This window comes from Oncorhynchus mykiss, chromosome 7 (genome assembly GCF_057628025.1).
Source record: "Oncorhynchus mykiss isolate SJ-2025 chromosome 7, ASM5762802v1, whole genome shotgun sequence".
Taxonomy (NCBI): domain Eukaryota; kingdom Metazoa; phylum Chordata; class Actinopteri; order Salmoniformes; family Salmonidae; genus Oncorhynchus; species Oncorhynchus mykiss.
This window is the reverse complement of record NC_143028.1, coordinates 73,329,051-73,352,440: the sequence shown is the minus strand read 5'-3', so window position 1 is coordinate 73,352,440 and position 23,390 is coordinate 73,329,051. Positions and strand designations below refer to the sequence as shown.

General features: G+C 42.1%; 1 protein-coding gene and 1 pseudogene across 5 annotated transcripts in view; both read left to right on the top strand.

Annotated features, from left to right (window-relative positions):
- The window catches only part of cdh22 (cadherin 22), a 252,061-nt gene that overhangs the window by 185,516 nt on the left and 43,155 nt on the right, over positions 1 to 23,390 (top strand). The gene's annotated exons all lie outside the window — the stretch shown is intronic.
- Positions 18,168 to 18,791, top strand: LOC149982674 (uncharacterized; annotated as a pseudogene).

The window sequence follows — 23,390 nt, the reverse complement described above, 5'->3', positions numbered from 1 at the left end:
AAACAACAATTTAATCAATTTTAGAATAAGGCTGTAACATAACAAAATGTGAAATAGTCAGAATGCACTGTATATAATTGCCTTCATTTTGCTGGACCCGAGGAAGCATCCATAATACATAGAAAGAAAAAGGTGGGATTGAATCAGTTGGGTGAATATGTCAATTTAGATCAATATTATGCCATTTAGCAGACAATTTTATGCAAAGCGACTTACAGTGAGTGCATACATTTTCATAATTGCGGCCCAAGTATAAAATAGATGTACTATATCACTTTTCAATATAATGTACAAAAAATATGATTTAGTTACCCATTTTGGAGGATGGATTAGAGGAGTATGTTATTTTGATTCGTTGACGTCATGCGGTTTGATATCCTTCATCTGTTCCATTTAGCTATTTTTTTTACCAGCTGTGTTGATATTTACTACATAATATTCAACAGCCGATTTAGTGGAGAGATTACACAATATCATTGAAGTTGGCCAGAAATGAATGCATAATCTAAAGGCCATGATTTTAGAACAGTTGGTGGCAGATTGAAGAGAATAGACAGAATATACACGTGTGAATATAGCGATAATCCATCTATCCGGAGCCCTGATTCTCAACTACCATTAAAAATGGACAGGGTCATTAAGGTATTTTATTTTCCATTCAGTCAACAGGCCCCGGGGCTCAGCTGGAGCCAATTACGCTGAGCGGAGCAAAGGAATAATTAAAAGACTGGGGATGTGTCCAAAATGTCACCCTCCTCCCTATATTGTCCACTACTTCTGACCAGGGCCTATGGGACCTAGTGAAAGGTAGTACACTATATAGGGTGCCATTTGGGATGTATCCATGTCTTTAAAGCGGGGCCTCCTTGCAGGAAGCTACATGTGTAATGAGGCCTAGGCCTCCCCTCCTCTTGATCTGCAGACTTTTTTTAAATGCTCATCGCCCTCTGTGTTCGCCACGTTTCGCAAGAACATTGTGTGGTCTGATCTCTCTCCATCTCGCTCCTTCCTCACTCCCTCCTCCATCTGCGAGCCAACATTAACCTTCAACACATAATCACAGGGACGACCGCTAGTCTTGTGGTTGAGATTCCCACCCCCGACAGTGAGGAGGTTCTTTCACAGGTCCATTTAGATTGCACATTGACATTTGGAAATCTTTTTCAATCGACGTAGATATTTAATTTTTCATGTAAGCAATAGAAATAAAATGGATTTCTATTTGTGTTGGATGCACATTTTAAGCAATAAGGCCAGAGGGAGTGTGTTATATGGCAAACAGCTGTGGTATAAGGGCTGAGTGCTAGGACACAGCCCTTTGCCGTGATATATTGGCCATATATCACAAACCCCTGAGTTGGCTTTGACCTCTGGGAGATTAAACGAAAATGTTGTTATCTTTAGGTCAGAGGGTTTCTCCTGTTCATTCTCTGCCTTGGCATAACTACAGATTTGCTGCAATCTCTGTTGTTTTCCAGGAATGTAGGTTTTTCTCTGTGTTTTCCCCCCTATTTTGCTGCACCCTAAAATTTGACAATTCGTGTGACCAGTTCTTAGATACTAAGTTTCTCTCATTCTTAGTCCTGGTGTACTTTGTACTTTTGCATGGAGTTTCTTCATTGATTGGTAATTGACAAGTCCACTCCTGAAGCGGAGAATGAATCAATACATCAACCCATTCATGAATTACCAGAATGACAAACTGTATGTACCATATTGTTTTGAAGAAATATATTTTTCTAAGAGGAGGTGTTGAGTAAGGAACACAACTTTGACAATGGTCTCTGACCACCTTTTTGGCAGGCTAAAATCAGCTGTACACCAAATGCTAAAAAGTATCTTTCCCAAATAACCTTACAATCCTGGAGATGTGTCTTTAAAGGAAAATGCATGACCCTCTCATAGTTTCCTGAAATAAGTAGACATCATTGAAACAAGGCCTTACAGTATCTTAATCCACCATAAGGTGCCCTCTCTGCACGGGGTATTTTTTATTTCACATTTCACATTTATTTAACCACGGTAGGCCAGTTGAGAACAAGTTCTCATTTACAACTGTGACCTGGCCAAGATAAAGCAAAGCAGTGCGCCACATACAACAACACAGAGTTACACATGGAATAAACAAACATGCAGTCAATAATACAATAGGAAAAGTCTATATACAATGTGTGCAAATGTAGTAAGATTAGGGAGGTAGGCAATAAATAGGCCAATAGTGGTGAAATAATTACAATTTAGTAATTAAACACTGGAGTGATAGATGTGCAGAAGATTAATGTGCAAGTAGAGATACTGGGGTGCAAAAGAGAAAAAAATAAATAACAATATGGGGATGATGTAGTTGGGTGGGCTTTTTACAGATGGGCTGTGTTACGATGGTATTACGTCTGGGTCAAGATATATTTCTAGTGTAAAATGAGCTTGAATAGTGTTACTGTTGCCGCAAATGCAATTTATAAGGCGGATAGGTTGGATGGAGCACAGCCTCCTGCATAATTACCTGTATATTCTTACACCTGGAGTACCAACAAAATACTGTCTATCTGCACTTTGGCCAGGATTCTGTCTGCTCTCCCTTCCCTTTCTGTCCTCTAAAAATTGTGTAAGGCCAATGCCAGTATTTATTTCCCCCCAATAGTTCTGCAATACCAGGCTGCAATGTTTGCGCTAACGTAAGTTATTTTCACTTCCAAGCCAGAACCCTGGAGTTTTTAAATAGTTGCTTTTCAACTTTCTTTTTCCTTTCTGTTGTAGTCATGCAGGTCAACAAGAGCATAACACGTCAAAATATGCACTACCCTCCTATATGAAATCTACACAGTCCAACAAAACGGATGCTTCATTTTCTCGGAACATCCCCTTTAAACCTATCAACACGCACACCACCATATTAACACAGGAACTCCAGCATTTGTCAACTCAGTATTGTGGCTTTTCACTAAGTGTGTGTATGGCGTGCCTATCACCCATGCCTTGTCAGTGCATCAGCTATGTGGCTCACAATTGGTGGCACTGTGGTGAAAATCAGATTAGCCTTTAACTGAGTTGAGTTTGACCCCATTTGAGGAGTTGGCAAGACGTCGTATTTGTTTGTGTTTAAAGGCCAGATAAATCAGGCAAAGAAAGTGGCCCGAGACGTACGTAAAGGACAATATTTTTTGCGCTTCAAAACATCTGTAAGTGGCTTTGTTGAGCTTCACAATCAATGTTAGATTCTTGCATATGATTTGGACATGATACGCGAAAAATGCTAATATCGGTCCCATGACTTGAATGTGATTTGTGCCACAAATTCTAAAACGTTAGCATGTGGAAACGGTGCGAGGGAAACTAAACCCAAGCATTGATTGCTTGTCATACGTTTTCCATAGACTGCTTACAGGGTAATGAAACCAATATGTCATTTTGTAATTTAGGTGAACTATCCCGTTAAAGTAACTGCCCAGTGTTCCCAAATTTACATGAAATATGACCTGTAATTAATTACAATGTGAGTGAAGTAATTTTCCTTTCAGTTTGTTTATTTATTAAGTATGTTAAAAGCATATTTTCTGTGTTGGAATGGTGTGGGTGTATACGGTCATTAAAAATATTAATGTGAGTAGACCCCTGATTGGCCAACTCATTTTTTTTTCTCTCCAATATATGCTTTGGCCACAAATACAAGTATAGGATGATTCAACAACATCATTTTTTTTAGTCAGTTAAGAACAAATTCTTATTTACAATGACGGCCTAGGAACAGTGGGTTAACTGCCTTGTTCAGGGGGCAGAACGACAGATTTTTACCTTGTCAGCTCAAGGGTTCGATCTTGCAACCTTTCGGTCACTAGGCTACTAGGCTACCCTGCCATTATGTGGGTATAAGTTAACAGAACATTGACTTTTAAAAGTAAGATTTTCACTAGACAGTTACTTTAAATTACAGTGCATTTGTGTATGTTTTTTGAGAATATAAGAACTGAGTTGAAAAATGTATAATTGCTGGAGTACTGTGGATACCAATATCCCTGTGAGCCTCCCAAGCCCATGATGCCCAGGGTTAAGAACATACATTGTAAATTAATAATATTACACTGTGTAGCATTGCTCCCTCTAAACATGTTCCTCTGATCCCTTGGCCAAAATGTGTTTAATCGGTTGTTCAACTACCACCAAGCTACTGCAAAATGCAGTTAAATCACTAGTTGAACTACATGCAGTTCACCACTCCCCAACACTGGAAGGAATATATGAGTGGTACGTACATTAGGCTACATCAAATCGTTGTCTCTTACAATAGGTGTGTGTAGTTCATTAGGATCTCCAGCAGCTGTTCATGCATCAGCTACTCTTCCTGCAGTCCACATAAGGTTTCTTCAGAATGTACATACAGTGGGGGAAAAAAGTATTTAGTCAGCCACCAATTGTGCAAGTTCTCCCACTTAAAAAGATGAGAGAGGCCTGTAATTTTCATCATAGGTACACTTCAACTATGACAGACAAAATTTGAAAAGAAATCCAGAAAATCACATTGTAGGATTTTTAATGAATTTATTTGCAAATTATGGTGGAAAATATGTATTTGGTCAATAACAAAAGTTTATCTCAATACTTTGTTATATACCCTTTGTTGGCAATGACAGAGGCCATGCGTTTTCTGTAAGTCTTCACAAGGTTTTCACACACTGTTGCTGGTATTTTGGCCCATTCCTCCATGCAGCTCCTCTAGAGCAGTGATGTTTTGGGGCTGTTGCTGGGCAGCACGGACCCCTCCAGGACCTTGAAATGCTTCTTACGAAGCCACTCCTTCGTGGCCCGGGCAGTGTGTTTGGGATCATTGTCATGCTGAAAGACCCAGCCACGTTTCATCTTCAATGCCCTTGCTGATGGAAGGAGGTTTTCACTCAAAATATCACGATACATGGCCCCATTCATTCTTTCCTTTACACAGATCAGTCGTCCTGGTCCCTTTGCAGAAAAACAGCCCCAAAGCATGATGTTTCCACCCCCATGCTTCACAGTAGGTATGGTGTTCTTTGGATGCAACTCAGCATTCTATGTCCTCTAAACACGATGAGTTGAGTTTTTACCAAAAAGTTATATTTTGGTTTCATCTGACCATATGACATTCTCCCAATCTTCTGCTGGATCATCCAAATGCTCTGTAGTGCCGCGTAGTGCTGCATAGTGCCATATACAGTAGTATCATGCAGTGCCATATACAGTAGTATCATGTAGTGCCATATAGTGCAGTGTAGTGCCATATAGTGCAGTGTAGTGCCATGTAGTGTCGCATAGTGCCATATAGTGTCATATAGTGCCATGTATTGCCACATAGTGCCATATATTGCCGTGTAGTGCCATTTTTTATTTTACCTTTATTTAACTAGGCAAGTCAGTTAATAACAAATTCTTATTTTCAATGACGGCCTAGGAACAGTGGGTTAACTGCCGTGTAGTGCCATGTACAGTAGTGCCATATACAGTAGTGCCATGTAGTGCCATATAGTGCCATATAGTGCCGTGTAGTGCCATGTACAGTAGTGCCATACACAGTAATGCCATGTAGTGCAGTGTAGTGTCATATAGTGCCGTGTAGTGCCATATAGTGCTGTGTAGTGCCGTGTAGTACCATATAGTGCTGTGTAGTGCCGTGTAGTGCCATATACAGTAGTGCGATATAGTGTCGTATAGTGCCATATAGTGCAGTGTAGTGCCATGTAGTGCCACATATTGCCATATATTGTCATGTAGTGCCGCGTAGTGCTGCATAGTGCCATATAGTGCCATGTAGTGCCATATACAGTAGTCAAATCAAATCAAATGTATTTATAAAGCCCTTCTTACATCAGCTGATATCTCAAAGTGCTGTACAGAAACCCAGCCTAAAACCCCAAACAGCAAGCAATGCAGGTGTAGAAGCATGATAGCTAGGAAAAACTCCCTAGAAAGGCCAGAACCTAGGAAGAAACCTAGAGAGGAACCAGGCTATGAGGGGTGGCCAGTCCTCTTCTGGCTGTGCCGGGTGGAGATTATATCAGAACATGGCCAAGATGTTCAGATGTTCATAGATGACCAGCAGGGTCAAATAATAATAATCACAGTGGTTGTTGAGGGTGCAACAGGTCAGCACCTCAGGAGTAAATGTCAGTTGGCTTTTCATAGCCGATCATTCACTCTACCGCTCCTGCTGTCTCGTAGTGCCATATAGTGCCATATACAGTAGTGCCGTGTAGTGCCATGTAGTGCTGTTTAGTGGCATATAGTGCCGTGTAGTGTCATATAGTACCATATAGTGCCGTGTAGTGTCATATAGTGCAGTGTGGTGCCATATAGTGCAGTGTAGTGTCATATAGTGCCATATAGTGCCATATAGTGCAGTATGGTGCCATATAGTGGCATATAGTGCAGTGTGGTGCCATGTAGTGCCGTGTAGTGCCCCGTAGTGCCTTGTAGTGCCATATACAGTTGTGCCATGTAGTGCCCTGTAGTGTCATATAGTGCATGTAGTGCCGCACAGTGCCGCACAGTGCCGCATAGTGCCATATAGTGCAGTTTAGTGCCATATAGTGCAGTTTAGTGCCATATAGTGCAGTGCCATATAGTGCAGTTTAGTGCCATATAGTGCAGTTTAGTGCCATATAGTGCAGTTTAGTGCCATATAGTGCAGTTTAGTGCCATATAGTGCAGTTTAGTGCCATATAGTGCAGTTTATTGCCATATACAGTTATTTATTTATTTTATATAACCAGGAAGGGCTCATTGAGAATTTAAATCTCTTTTTCAAGAGCATCCTGGCCAAGATAGGCAGCACCAAGTCAATACACAATTACAGACAGACAACATGAAAAACTACAAGTAATCTGGTAAAAACCATAGAATTCACAAGAGTATAACAAAATTATAAAACAGCAAATTAAAAACATTGACAGGTCAGGGAATTAGTTTCAAAGTCCTTCATCAGTGATTTAAAAACAACAATCGAGGCAAGTTCTTCCAGTTTAAAAGTATTTTGTAAGGCTTTCCAAGCCGATGGTGCAGAGTACATAAAAGCCCTTTTACCAAATTCAGTTCGGACATTTGGAACAGTTAGCAGGATAAAGTCCAGCGAACGAAGAGAGTAACCACCACATTTCTGAACAGTATAAATGCCCAAATAAAATGGTAGTAAACACAAAATGGCTTTGTAAATAGACAGTAGTGCCATATACACTAGTGCCATATAGTGCAGTGTAGTGCCATAAAGTCCAGTGTAGTGCCATGTAGTGTCGTGTAGTGTAGTGCCGTGTAGTGTAGTGCCGTGTAATGCCTTGTAGTGTAGTGCTGTGTAGTGTAGAGTCGTGTAGTGCCTTGTAGTGCAGTGTAGTGGCGTATAGTGTAGTGGCGTATAGTGTAGTGCCGTGTAGTGTAGTGCCGTGTAGTGCCGTGTAGTGCAGTGTAGTGCTGTGTAGTGTAGTGCCGTGTAGTGCCTTGTAGTGCAGTGTAATGGTGTGTAGTGCAGTGCCGTGTAATGTAGTGCAGTGTAGTGCCATGTAGTGCTGTGTAGTGTAGTGCAGTGTAGTGTCGTGTAGTGTAGTGCCGTGTAGTGCCGTGTAATGCTGTGTAGTGCAGTGCCGTGTAATGTAGTGCAGTGTAGTGCCATGTAGTGCTGTGTAGTGTAGTGCAGTGTAGTGTCGTGTAGTGTAGTGCCGTGTAGTGCAGTGTAGTGTAGTGCCGTGTAGTGATGTGTAGTGTAGTGTAGTGCCGTGTAGTGTAGTGCCGTGTAGTGTAGTGTAGTGTAGTGCCGTGTAGTGTAGTGATGTGTAGTGCCGTGTAGTGTAGTGCTGTGTGGTGTAGTGTAGTGTCGTGTAGTGTAGTGCCATGTAGTGTAGTGCCGTGTAATGCCTTGTAGTGCAGTGTAGTGCTGTGTAGTGTAGAGTCGTGTAGTGCCTTGTAGTGCAGTGTAGTGGCGTATAGTGTAGTGCCGTGTAGTGCCTTGTAGTGTAGTGCCGTGTAGTGCCGTGTAGTGCCTTGTAGTGCAGTGTAGTGCCGTGTAATGCCGTGTAGTGCAGTGCCGTGTAATGTAGTGCAATGTAGTGCCATGTAGTGTAGTGCCGTGTAGTGCCGTGTAGTGTAGTGCCGTGTAGTGCCGTGTAGTGCCTTGTAGTGCAGTGTAGTGCCGTGTAATGCCGTGTAGTGCAGTGCTGTGTAATGTAGTGCAGTGTAGTGCCATGTAGTGCGGTGTAGTGCAGTGTAGTGTAGTGCCGTGTAGTGATGTGTAGTGTAGTGTAGTGCTGTGTAGTGCCGTGTAGTGTAGTGCCGTGTAGTGTAGTGCTGTGTGGTGCCGTGTAGTGTAGTGTAGTGTAGTGTCGTGTAGTGTAGTGCCGTGTAGTGTAGTGCCGTGTAATGCTGTGTAGTGTAGAGTCGCGTAGTGCCTTGTAGTGGTGTATAGTGTAGTGCCGTGTAGTGTAGTGCCGTGTAGTGCCTTGTAATGCCATGTAGTGCAGTGCCGTGTAATGTAGTGCAGTGTAGTGCCATGTAGTGTAGTGCCGTGTAGTGCAGTGTAGTGTAGTGCCGTGTAGTGATGTGTAGTGCCGTGTAGTGCCGTGTAGTGTAGTGCCGTGTAGTGCTGTGTGGTGCCGTGTAGTGTAGTGTAGTGTAGTGCCGTGTAGTGTAGTGTAGTGATGTGTAGTGCCGTGTAGTGCTGTGTGGTGTAGTGTAGTGTAGTGTAGTGCTTTGTAGTGTAGTGTAGTGCCGTGTAGTGTAGTGCTGTGTAGTGTAGTGTAGTGTAGTGCATTGTAGTGCTGTGTAGTGTAGTGCCTTGTAGTTTAGTGTAGTGCTGTGTACTGCCGTGTAGTGTAGTGTAGTGCTGTGTAGTGCTGTGTAGTGCTGTGTAGTGCTGTGTAGTATAGTGCTATGTAGAGTCATGTAGTGCCATATAGTGGCATTTAGTGCCGTGTGTATAGGAGAAGACCAGGTGGAGAAGCACATATTGAGTATTTCCCCAGGTAGAGGAGCCTGTCAATTCAACACAGTACTTCTCATAACTGAGCCAGTGGATTGGCGAGAAAGATCGCCAAGGTTCAGTCCTCCACAGCACTTTCCATAGCCGAGCCAGTGGGTCGACGCGACAGATTGCCAGGGCTCAGTCCTCCACAGTACTTCTCATAGCCGAGCCAGTGGGTCGACGCGACAGATCGCCAGGGCTCAGTCCTCCACAATACTTCTCATAGCCGAGCCAGTGGGTCGAGCCAGATCACCAGATCGCCAGTCCTCCACACTACAAGTAAAATGACTAATGTGAGGGCCCTCTGAAACACGCACACACTGGCACATGCGCACGCGTGCATGCTCAAATCCGCAATCACATGCACACACAGGTCTGTGCACAGTCACACACATTCAGAGACAAATATACACACACACACATTTGCATGCAAACAGACAATCTGACTACCAGACAGTCAGATTTGCAAGCGAGTCTTTTGTGAGCTGTGTCTGAGATTAAATGAATCATCTTTTTACTCACAGAAAATAACATTAGCAAAAATGTATTGCTGATTAACATGCAAATACAACCTGACAGACAGACAAGCATACAGAGACACTGTCTAGATTCAACAACCCTCAACAATTTGCGTCTCGGAAAAAACTAAAGCAATTGATCTTTGTCTCGCACAAACACTAATATTTATTTACTTGACTGTTTTGTTTCATTCCAACTAGGGTTGAATATTTTCCTGATATTTTACAAATGTTCCATCCCAAGAATAAATCACTTTTCTCCCGGGTAACCTGGTAACCCGGGCGGCCTAGTGGTTAGAGCGTTGGACTAGTAACCGGAAGGTTGCAAGTTCAAATCCCTGAGCTGACAACTGCCCCTGAACAGGCAGTTAACCCACTGTTCCTAGGCCGTTCCTAGTTAAATAAAAGTAAATAAAATGTATTTCCCGCCAAAACCAGAAGTGTCATTCATAAGCTCCCGAGTGGGTCAGTGGTCTAAGACACTGCATCTCAGTGCTAGAGGCGTCACTACAGTCCCTGGTTTGATTCCAGGCTGTATCACAATTGGTCCAGCATTGTCTGGGTTTGGCCGGGGTAAGCCATCATTGTAAATAATAATTTGTTCTTAAAACTGACTTGCCTAGTTAAATGAAGTTTACATTTAAAATATATATGTATATATATTTTTTTTAAAGCATAAATAGGCTTATGTTTGGATTTGATTAGAGCTTTAATCAAACATTAAAGCCTGATCCTACCTGACCCTGATGAGCCATTCATTAAATACATTTTATGAGCCTTACATTAAAGACATTTAATGAGCCCAAGACCAAAGAAGCCTAAATTATTGTACCGTTATCCAGTACATACTGTACAGTATATAATATAGGATGCACATTACACACGACAGAAAAACATAAAAGCCCATAAGTATAGCTAGCTATATGCTCTCTTGGGTAAATAAATGAAACTAGCTCCAGTAGGCTAATATTTTTTGAGTGTGAACTGTATTACTGTACTGTACTGTATTATACTGTATTATATGGACTGGAACTACCACGATAAAGCAGTACATGTGGACAACAACATTTTGAAATAGAATAGGGCCTATTTATATAAATAGTAGGCTGACACATACAGTTAATTCGGTAAGTATTCAGACCCCTTGACTTTTCCACATTTTGTTACTTTACACCCTTATTCTAAAATGTATTAAATAAATAAAACATCCTCATCAATCTACACACAATACCCCATAATGTCAAAGTAAAAACAGGTTTTGAATTTTTTTTGCAAATGTATTACAATTAAAACACAGAAATACCTTATTTACACAAGTATTCAGACCCTTTGCTATGAGACTTGAAATTGAGCTCAGGTGCATCCTGTTTCCATTGATCATCCTTGAGGTTTTCACAACTTGATTGGAGTCCACCTGTGTTAAATTAAATTGATTGGACATGATTTGGAAAGGCACACACCTGTCTATATAAGGTCCCATAGTAGACCGTGCATGTCAGAGCAAAAACCAAGGCATGAGGTCCAGGGAATTGTCCGTAGAGCTCAGAAACAGGACTGTGTCAAGGCACAAATCTGGGAAAGGGTACAAAAACATTTCTGTAGCATTGAAGGTCCCCAAGATCACAGTGGCCTCCATCATTCTTAAATGGAAGAAGTTTGGAACCACTAAGACTCTTCCTAGAGCTGGCCGCCCAGGAAAACTGAGCAATTGGGGGAGAAGGCTCTTGGTCAGGGAGGTGACCAAGAACCCAATGGTCAGGCTGACAGTGCTCCAGAGAACCTCTGTGGAGAACCTCTGTACAACCTCTGTACAAAAGTTAAGTGGGCATTGTGTCAAGAAGTGGTGTGGTCATGTTTTGGAGGATGTATGGCTCTTGACCTTCACCTCTCCTGAGTCTGTACAGGACTTGCAGAGATGGGACAAGACTGTAACAATTGGATTCCATGATTTTGGGGAGAAAAAAGGAGTAAAAAAAATATAAAAACCAAGCAAATATACCAAACAAATGGGCAGTAGCTGGCCATTTGGTCAAAAATGAGTTAATGTCATTTTTGCTACAATAAATATATGCTTAATCATGTAGACAAGTATCCTACCTCTATTGTATTGTGTTTTGGAGAAAATGCATAGAGTTACTGTTAAACCAAGCTAAATAAAAGGCATTTTTTTCCTCAGTTCCACACTATGAGCAGTTACTGCCTTTTTACTTGTCAGGACAGTATACTAGTCTAGCTTTTCCTGCATGGGACTCCAAGAGCTAAGGAGCGTTTTTAAAGGAGAGAGGCCAGCTGAGCACAGGTGTGTGCGTTTTGCACAAGAGACAGATACTGTAAATTAGAAGCTTATTATGCATAAGCCATCATTACTTAACTAAATATAAAGCTAATACTGCAAGGTATCACTTGAGAGGTAGGCTAGAACATCTATATATAGGACTATATATCAATCTAGAACACGATTATCTATTTTGGATGCAATTTGAATGGAGTTGATGTAGAGAGAGAAAGACTGCGAGAGAGAGAGTCGTCACGCTTTCACTTAAAGCATCAATATTCGAGCGATAGGTTTTTTTTTTTTTAGCTGGAATAAAAACAAATAATAATCATTACAATAAAAAAATAAGGCCACCCCGAAAGCCAGATGGAGATGGGTAAATTAGATGCACATTCAGGCTTTATATTGCTGTAGCTAGGCTATGCTGACAGGCATACCTGTCAGAAGAAAAAAAGTTCCCATTATGAGATGATAGGTCTACATGCATTGTGAACTGCGCTCCATACTGAGATGGCCTGTCCCCACCCTGAGCGTTGATGATTCATCATGCAGAGGCCATAGAGAAGATATATTTAGACATCACATATACAGTAATGTAACAGTTCCATTTCATGCCATGCTGTTCATATTTATGATAATTTACCGCTTTCTCGGCTGTTACTTATCCCGGGAAAATTGAGTGGTTTTGTGCCGTAAACCCTGGTAAATCTCAGTAACCGGGGTTCCCGCCATTTAATCCTAATTCTAACCTCCCCCTAATGAACCTCCTTTGTGGCGATTTAAAGATTCATTTATCTTACCTTGATTAATGTTACCCTTTTGAAGTTTTGGGAAAGCAGACACCCTCTCCGGACCTTAACCCTGGTTGGCCCAGGAGAAGATGGCCTAGTAAATCTACCTTTCTTTCTTTCCAAGGCTGTCTGAGATTTAAGGGGTCAGACAGGGGACTGTTAGATAGAAATCTAATTAGGTGATTGTGCTTGAGGGAGCTTCTCGCTCTGCTCAATAAACTCCCACACACTCTCGCTCTCTTCTCTCTCTTTTTCTGCCTCCCCCTCTCTCTCGCTATCTCTCTCGCCTCAGAGAGTTCCCTACTGTGGGAGCATTGTCATGGAATCCACATTCTGGTGATTGTTTTTTGCCCTTGATGCCCGTTATTATGACTAGCAATGCTAAGGCAGTCCTCTCTCATCCAACTAGAGGCTCTTGTTTACACTTTGTCATTTAATTCCTTTATGACAGATTAAACAAAAGCGGGCCGAAGTCAAAGAGTCAAGCCGAGAAACAATTTGGCCTCCGTTGCTTTTCGTAAAGTTGATGATTATTTTTTCTAAATCTATCGTTTGAACAAAATGTAATGGGATAGGGTTGGTATTTATATGGAGTGTTGTGCAGAGATAGAGTTGGTATTTATATGGAGTGTTGTGCAGAGATAGAGTTGGTATTTATATGGAGTGTTGTGCAGAGATAGGGTTGGTATTTATATGAAGTGTTGTGCAGAGATAGGGTTGGTATTTATATGGAGTGTTGTGCAGAGATAGAGTTGGTATTTATATGGAGTGTTGTGCAGAGATAGGGTTGGTATTTATATGAAGTGTTGTGCAGAGATAGGGTTGGTATTTATATGAAGTGTTGTGCAGAGATAGGGTTGGTATTTATATGGAGTGTTGTGCAGAGATAGGGTTGGTATTTATATGGAGTGTAGTGCAGGGATAGGGTTGGTATTTATATGGAGTGTTGTGCAGAGATAGGGTTGGTATTTATATGGAGTGTTGTGCAGAGATAGGGTTGGTATTTATATGGAGTGTTGTGCAGAGATAGGGTTGTTATTTATATGAAGTGTTGTGCAGAGATAGGGTTGGTATTTATATGAAGTGTTGTGCAGAGATAGGGTTGGTATTTATATGAAGTGTTGTGCAGAGATAGGGTTGGTATTTATATGAAGTGTTGTGCAGAGATAGGGTTGGTATTTATATGAAGTGTTGTGCAGAGATAGGGTTGGTATTTATATGAAGTGTTGTGCAGAGATAGGGTTGGTATTTATATGAAGTGTTGTGCAGAGATAGGGTTGGTATTTATATGGAGTGTTGTGCAGAGATAGGGTTGGTATTTATATGAAGTGTTGTGCAGAGATAGGGTTGGTATTTATATGAAGTGGTGTGCAGAGATAGGGTTGGTATTTATATGAAGTGTTGTGCAGAGATAGGGTTGGTATTTATATGAAGTGTAGTGCAGAGCTAGGGTTGGTATTTGCGCTGTAGGTGGTAAGCTTCAGTGTGCTTTCTGGCTTGTTGTTTATGTGAGTGGAGAAGACATGATGGAAAACGTCTGCATCTTAAACAGAACTTAACATATTTGTCTCCTTTGAAGGAAAGATGACAGTGAGAGTTTGTCTACAGTCCCTACACAATTTTCCACAGCTCCAAACAAATTCAAAGTTTTACAAAAAAAATCTGTATTCATACTGTATTGGGTAAAAACAATATATATATATAATATCAAAGTTGCTATATACCTTTGCATAACAACTTCCCAAATGAAAACCTGCCGGTTGAGGAGTTATTGTGGATGTTCTGAACAATGCTTGTCCATAAATACTCTATAGACCTACTCACTAGTGTAACACGTTCCCTTCTACCCACAAAACTCAAAACTCTCTCCCTCTCTCTCTCTCTCTCTCTCTCTTTCGCTCTCTCTGTGACGGGATGCACCTGCTCTTTCTCTGTCTCTCTGTCTCTGTCTCTGTCTCTCTCTCTCTCGCTCTCTCTGTGACTGGATGCCCCTGCTCTCTCTCTCTCTCTCTCTCTCTCTCTCTCTGTCTCTCTCTCTCTCTCGCTCTGTGACTGGATGCCCCTGCTCTCTCTCTCTCTCTCTCTCTCTCTCTCTCTCTCTCTCTCTCTCTCTCTCTGTGACGGGATGCCCCTGCTCTCTCTCCCTCTCTCTCTCTCTCTCTCCCTCTCTCTCTGGCTCTCTCTCTCTGGCTCTCTCTGGCTCTCTCTCTCTCTCTCTCTCTCTCTGTGTGGATGGCCCTGCTCTCTCTCCCTCTCTCTCTCTCTCTCTCTCTCTCTCTCTCTCTCTCTCTGTGACGGGATGCCCCTGCTCTCTCTCCCTCTCTCTCTCTCTCTCTCCCTCTCTCTCTGGCTCTCTCTCTCTCTGGCTCCCTCTCTCTCTCTCTCTCTCTCTGTGTGGATGGCCCTGCTCTCTCTTTTTTTTATTATTTGTTTTATTATTTATTACAAGAAACACAAGGAAGGGGTAACATTAAAATATTAGAACATGAAGGACTTTCCGCAACAGAGCCATCCTTATGTGTGAGGGTGCGTGTGCACGATAGTGATATAAAATATATGTCATAGTTTCCTTTTTCATGATCACAATCTTGTGAAGCCTGAACCCTCCAAGATCCCCTAGCTGTCCCTCAACCATTCATTCAGTTTATTTGAATGAGAGTGTGTCTGTATGCATGTGTCCAAACACCTGCAAGGCATCAGCCTCAGGCAAACCGACATTAGTTGTAAAAACACTGCCACTTAGTGTCATTCAAATGTACTTTTATTATGTTTTATTTTGACTTTTTATTCTCCTTTATCTTTTGACCATCATTCTCTCTCTCACACAGCAACTCCACATACCAACCCTTAGCTTCCCTTAGCCCATCCCATCTATCCCTGCTGGCTACCCACTTCGTGTTTCTACGCAACACATATCTTTCGACTATGCTATGATGTTTAACGTACAATTTCAATCTATCTAATCGAATAGAGTCTACAGCTTGCGTGTTGAAGATAAATACTTTTACTAAGAGTATTAGTATATTAGTAATTGACTGACCTAGTCTCTCCAGATCTCCTAAAAGTACTATTTCTAGCCTCAATATTAGATCAATGCTATTTTCAGCCATTACTGAACCTGAGACCAGAAACAGGCTACCTGAGGGCAATACCAAAATAAATGGTCTATTGATTTTGTATCCTCACAATAAAATCTGCAGAGCTTCGATGATTTTATGCCCCAAATATTAAACATTTTATTGGTGGCAAGAATTCTATATAATCATTTTAGCTGAAAAGCAAAAAGTCTTGAATCTTGCGTTGTTTTATATATCAACTCATACACCCTGTACCCTGGAATCGGTACATCAAAAATCTCTTCCCAACTATTTTGCAATCTGTATGGCACAGTTGTCAACATCCTGGTCCTCAAATGAAACTGGTACACTTTCCTGTTTATGCTATTTTTATTCCTCCGCCAGTTTTGATCCTTTATATTGGGCAGACAGACCAGTTCCCTACCTCCTCCCGCTGCCACCCACCTCCTCCATTTTTGGGGCAATGCTGTAATCAATTGGTTGTACTCTTGGATTGAGCAAACCTTCCCGTACAATTCTGATAACTCCATGAAGGTAATAACTCTACCATTACAATTTACGATATCATTTAAGAACAAAATACTCTTTTCAAACATCTTTCCCATAAATACAGGTATTTTATCAACCAGCACATTTGAGTAATATTTGTTGTAATTTTATGTTCTATCTTTTCAGGGGGGTGAAACTGAAATTGTAGCCAGTTCTGCAATGCTTGTTTGAAAAAGACAGATACTTAATTAATCGAAAATGAGACATGGCAATCTGCACAAAGACAAAAAGGACATTTTTAAACAATGGATGAACTTTTCTTATTAATCTACTTGAGAACCATTTAGGGTTCAAATAAAACTTTTGAATGAGTGAAGCTTTTAGAAAGAGGTTTAGTGCTTTTTATTTTTAATAATCTCAACCCACCCAATTCTATAGACAGGCTCGTTTTATTTTGTCTGGTTTAGCGTTACAGATAAAGCAAAATATTTTTTGCTCATATGATTTGAAAAACGAATCATCAGGAGTAGGCAGTGCCATAAGTAAGTGAGTAAACTGAGATATGACTAAAGAGTTAATCAGGGCACTTTTTCCATAACTAGACAGGTATTTACCTCTCCATGGTTGCAGGATCTTGTCTATTTGTTTTCTATTGAAATTCATTGTGGAGAGCTTATTTATATATTTTTTGATATGAATACTGAGTACGTCTACTTCACCATCAGCCCATTTTATAGGTAAGCTGAAGAGTCATGTAAAAGTTGTATTTTTTTACGGATACTAGACGTAATATTGTACACTTATCATAATTAGGTTTTAGTCCATAGAGTACAGAAATGTTATCTAGATCTTTAATGAGACATTGCAGGGATCTAGCTTGTGGACTTAACATAAAAATTGAGTCATCGGACATACATGGACACCCTTGTTTTTAAGCCTTGGATTTCTAATCCTCTAATGATGTTATTAGATCTGATTTTAATAGCTAGCATTTCGATGGACATAACGAATAGATGTGGTGACAGCGCACACCCTTATTTACCTCCTCTTGACAATTCAAAACTCTCTGAGAAGTAGCCGTTATTTACTATTTTACACCTGGGGTTGCTATTGTCGTGTCTTTGGCTATGCCGGATTAAGTGGTAGGACATGCTATTCTATAAAATAATTTCTTCGTAATTAATATTACCTGATTGAGCTAATCATGTAAATGTACTAGAGATGTATGTATGTAACTAGAGAGTCGGGCACCACAAAATAATATTTATAGAGCTGTTTATCTTCCGAATAAACTATTAAAGACCTAGTAATATTTTACATCAATAGCAGTCAATATTAATCGTCATCTTAATTCAGTCTCACGGGCCGTGACAGAAGATCCCACCACAACTGGACCAATCAGCGTGCTCGGGAGGAGATGGCATCGTGGTATTTGGAGGAGGTCGAGGAGAGGATATCCTGGACTTGGGAGGAAGTCTTGGTAAGATACGAAAGCCTGCCGTGGAAACACCACACCGGGGTTTGCAGCCACGACGGCAGCCTCAAAATAACATTTTGGGGGGGCATACGGGTTGGTTGGCGGAGCCAAGGTGGGAACCAGAACCAACTCCCTGTACCCACTGTGTGGAGTTGGTCACCGTTTAGGTGCCATGTTTTCCGGTTCTACACATCGTGTCTCCAGTGCGCCACCACAGCCCGGTGCGTTCTGTGCCAGCTCCCTGAACTTGTCGTGCTAAAGTGGGTATCTGTCCAGGACAGGTTGTGCCGGCTCAGTGCTCCTGGTCTCCAGTACGCCTCCAGGGTCCAGTAATCCTATGCTTGCTCTATGCACTGTGTCCCCAGTGCGCCTTCACAGCCCAGTGCTTCCTGTGCCAGCCCTCCGCACTTGCCGTGCGAAGGTGGTCATTTGTGCCAGCTTTACGCTCCAGACCTCCAGTGCGCCTCCATGGCCCAGTACATCCTGTGCCACCTCCACGCACCAGGCCTCCAGCGACGGTTCCCAGTCCAGAGCCTCCAACGACGGTGTGCAGCCCGGAACCTCCAGCGATGGCTCACAGTCCGAAGCCTCCAGTGATGATCCATGGCCCCAAGCCTCCAGTGATGATCCATGGCCCGAAGCCTCCAGTGATGATCCATGGCCCGGAGCCTCCAGTGATGATCCATGGCCCGGAGCCTCCAGTGATGATCCATGGCCCGTAGCCTCCAGTGATGATCCATGGGCCGGAGCCTCCAGAGACGATCCAAGGTCCGAAGCCTCCAGCGCCGGTTCCCAGTCCGGAGTCTCCAGCGCCAGTTCCCAGTCCAGAGCCTCCAGTGAGGGTTCCTAGTCCAGAGCCTCCAGTGAAGGTTCCTAGTCCAGAGCCTCCTGCAATGGTTCCCAGTCCAGAGCCATCAGCGAGGGTTCCCAATCCAGAGTCCCCGGCGACGATCCACTGTCCAGTTCCTCCGTTGACGATCCATGGTCCGGAGCCTCCGGCGACGATCCACTGTCCGGTTCCTCCGGAGACGATCCACGGTCCGGAGTCCCTGGCGACGATCCACGGTCCGGTTCCTCCGGAGACGATCCACAGTCCGTAGCTTCCGGCGACGATCCTTGGTCCGGTTCCTCCAGCGACAATCCACGGGGCAGTGCCTCTGGCGATGATCCACGGTCCGGTTCTACATATTTAGGCAGCCTTTTTTCCACCTGTTGTTTGTGGGATCTTGTTTTTGTGTAGCTGCCTCTGAGCAGCCCAGAACGTCACTTTCGTTTTCTTCTGTATTATTTTTGGTGAGTTGCATATTTATTAAACATGTGGAACTCTAAGTACGCTGCGCCTTGGTCCATTCATTCAGACGAGCGTGACAGTTATAGTCTCCTACCATTAGATTATTTGATGCCTGTAAGTTCAATAAATTGGTATAAATGTTTTCGAAGAGGTATGGATCATCCTGATTTGGACCATATAGATTAATGAGCCAAGTCTCTTTTTTGTCCACTTTCATATCCAAAAGGATCCACCTTCCTTGCGAGTCATTCCTGATTATTTGCACAGTCAGATCGAAACTTTTGTTAATTAATATCATCACACCCTTTTAGTTCCTTTGTCCATGACAGAAAATTATTTCACCACCCCTTTCCTTTTTCCACGCAACTTCATCTAAGGATATAGAGTGAGTTTCCTGTAAACAGTATATGTTATATTCCTTTTCTTTTAGCTACATAAAGACTGATCATCTTTTTTTATAATCTGCCAAACCATTACAATTATAACTGGCTACACTTATTTCACCCCTTACCATAACTAGATACTATTCTCAGGATAAATTGACCAAAATTAGTACTTATAAAGTTACTGCCATCAGAGGTATTATGAAGGTCAAAACTAGAGCTTTCGAATGCCTGATATTTAGAATTCAAGAAATAGGTTCTAGCAATATTTGTTTTATTCCCTTGCCTGTTCGACTAGGTTGATGTGTATGATATTGGATATGATATAATGAGAGTGTGATGTCTGTATAAGAGTACGACTATAATGTGTGATGTCCAAATAAATAATAACTCTGCCAATTTGCATGTTTGAGTGTCTATGTGTGTAACATGTAGTGCGTATAGCCTTAATATTCCTAATTGTAATCCATATCGTATCACCATCATAGTTGCATCATAATTACCGTTAACATAATTGAAAAACACATCTCAGCACATCCCAACTTGTAGACAAATACATAAAAAAGATAGACAAACAATAAACACATTAAATTATAAAACAGTCCTCTACAACAGAGCGAGAGGGAGAGAAGAGAGAAAGAGAGAGCGAGATCAGGCGTGTGAGTGTATGTATAAGTCCGTAAGTCCCTGCTCTCTCTCTCTCTCTCTCTCTCTCTTTCGCTCTCTGTGTCGATGCCCCTGCTCTCTCTCTCTCTCTCTCTCTCTCTCTCTCTCTGTGTTGATGCCCCTGCTCTCTATCTCTCTCTGTGTGACTGGATGTCCCTGCTCTCTCAATTTCAATTCAATTCAAGGGGCTTTATTGGCATGGGAAAAATGTGTTAACGTTGCCAAAGCAAGTGAGGTAGATAATATACAAAAGTGAAATAAACAATACAAATTAACAGTAAACATTACACATACAGAAGTTTCAAAACAATAAAGACATTACACATGTCATATTACCTATATATACAGTGTTGTAACAATGTACAAATGATTAAGACTACACAAGGGAAAATAAATAAGCATAAATATGGGTTGTATTTACAATGGTGTTTGTTCTTCACTGGTTGCCCTTTTCTTGTGGCAACAGGTCACAAATCTTGCTGCTGTGATGGCACACTGTGGTATTTCACCCAATAGATATGGGAGTTGATCAAACTTGGATTTGTTTTCGAATTCTTTGTGGATCTGTGTAATCTGAGGGAAATATATGTCTCAAATATGGTCATACATTGGACAGGAGGTTAGGAAGTGCAGCTCAGTTTCCACCTCATTTTGTGGGCAGTGTGCACATAGCCTGTCTTCTCTTGAGAGCCATGTCTGCCTACGGCGGCCTTTCTCAATAGCAAGGCTATGCTCAATGAGTCTGTACATAGTCAAAGCTGTCCTTAAGTTTGGGTCAGTCACAGTGGTCAGGTATTCTGCCACTGTGTACTCTCTGTTTAGGGCCAAATAGCATTCTAGTTTGCTTTTTTGTTAATTCTCTACAATGTGTCAGTAATTATCTTTTTGTTTTCTCATGATTTGATTGGGCCTAATTGTGCTGCTGCCCTGGGGCTCTGTGGGGTGTGTTTGTGTTTGTGAACAGAGCCCCAGGACCAGCTTGCTTAGGGGACTCTTCTCCAGGTTCATCTCTCTGTAGGTGATGGCTTTGTTATGGAAGGTTTGGGAATCACTTCCTTTTAGGTGGTTGTAGAATTTAATGGCTATTTTCTGGATTTTGATAATTAGTAGGTATCGGCCTAAATCTGCTCTGCATGCATTATTTGGTGTTCTACGTTGTACATGGGGGATATTTTTGCAGAATTCTGCATGCAGAGTCAAAATTTGATGTTTGTCCCATTTTGTGAAATCTTGGTTGGTTAGCGGACCCCAGACTTCACAACCATTAAGGACAATGGGCTCTATGACTGATTCAAGTATTTTTAGCCAGATCCTAATTGGTATGTTGAATTTTATGTTCCTTTTGATGGCATAGAATGCCCTTCTTGCCTTGTTTCTCAGATAGTTCACAGCTTTGTGGAAATTACCTGGGGCGCTGATGTTTAGGCCAAGGTATGTATCGTTTTTTGTGTGCTCTAGGGCAATGGTGTCTAGATGGAATTTGTATTTGTGGTCCTGGCGACTGGACCTTTTTTGGAACACCATTATTTTGGTCTTACTGAGATTTACTGTCAGGGCCCAGGTCTGGCAGAATATGTGCAGAAGATCTAGGTGCTGCTGTAAGCTCTCCTTAGTTGGTGACAGAAGCACCAGATCATCAGCAAACAGTAGACATTTGACTTCAGATTCTAGTAGGGTGAGGCCGGGTGCTGCAGACATTTCTATCTCTCTCTCTGTGTGACTGGATGCCCCTGCCCTCTCTCTCTCTCTCTCTCTCTCTCTCTCTCTCTCTCTCTCTCTGTGTGACTGGATGCCCCTGCCCTATCTCTCTCTCTCTCTCTCTCTCTCTGTGTCTCTCTCTCTGTGTATTGATGCCCCTGCACTCTCTCTCTCTCTCTCTCTGTGTCTCTCTCTCTCTCTCTATTCAAGGGCTTTATTGGCATGGGAAACATGTGTTAACATTGCCAAAGCAAGTGAGGTAGATAATATATAAAGTGAATATATAAAGTGAAATAAACAAAAAAAAATTACAGTAAACATTACACATACAGAAGATTCAAAACAATAAAGACATTACAAATGTCATATTATATATATACAGTGTTTTAACAATGTACAAATGGTTAAAGGACACAAGATAAAAGAAATAAGCATAAATATGGGTTGTATTTACAATGGTGTTTGTTCTTCACTGGTTGCCCTTTTCTCGTGGCAATAGGTCACAAATCTTGCTGCTGTGATGGCACACTGTGGAATTTCACCCAGTAGATATGGGAGTTTATCAAAATTGGATTTGTTTTCGAATTCTTTGTGGATCTGTGTAATCTGAGGGAAATATGTCTCTCTAATATGGTCATACATTGGGCAGGAGGTTAGGAAGTGCAGCTCAGTTTCCACCTCATTTTGTGGGCAGTGAGCACATAGCCTGTCTTCTCTTGAGAACCAGGTCTGCCTACCTACCTGCCTACCTTTCTCAATAGCAAGGCTATGCTCACTGAGTCTGTACATAGTCAAAGCTTTCATTCATTTTGGGTGAGTCACAGTGGTCAGGTATTCTGCCGCTGTGTACTCTCTGTGTAGGGCCAAATAGCATTCTAGTTTGCGCTGTTTTTTTGTTAATTCTTTCCAATGTGTCAAGTAATTATCTTTTTGTTTTCTCATGATTTGGTTGGGTCTAATTGTGCTGCTGTTCTGGGGCTCTGTAGGGTGTGTTTGTGTTTGTGAACAGAGCCCCAAGACCAGCTTGCTTAGGGGACTCTTCTCCAGGTTCATCTCTCTGTAGGTGATGGCTTTGTTATGGAAGGTATGGAAATCGCTTCCTTTTAGGTGGTTGTAGAATTTCACGGCTCTTTTCTGATTTTGATAATTAGTGGGTATCGGCTTAATTCTGCTCTGCATGCATTATTTGGTGTTCTACCTTGAACACGGAGGATATTTTGCAGAATTCTGCGTGCAGAGTCTCAATTTGGTGTTTCTCTCTCTCTCTCTCTCTCTCTCTCTCTCTCTGTCTCTCGCTCTCTCTGTCTTTCTCTCACTCTCTCTGTGTATGGATGCCCCTGTCCTCTCTCTCTTCTCTCTCCGTCTCTGTGTGACTGGATGACCCTGCCCTCTCTCTCTCTCTGTGTGTGTGTCTCTCTCTGTGTCTCTCTCTCTCTCTGTATGGATGCCCCTGCCCTCTCTCTCTCTCTCTCTCTCTCTCTCTCTCTCTCTCTCTGTGTCTCTCTCTCTCACTGTGATGGATGCCCTGCCTCTCTCTCTCTCTGTGTCTCTCTCTTGGCCTCTCTCTTCTCTCTCTTTCTGTGTATGATGCCCCTGCCTCTCTCTCTCTCTCTCTCTCTTCTCTCTCTCTCTCTCTCTCTCTCTCTCTCTCCTCTCTCTCTCTCTCTCTCTCTCTCTCTCCTCTCCTCTCCTCTCTCTCTCTCTCTCTCTTCCTCTCTCTCTCTCTCTCTCTCTCTCTCCTCTCTCTCTCTCTC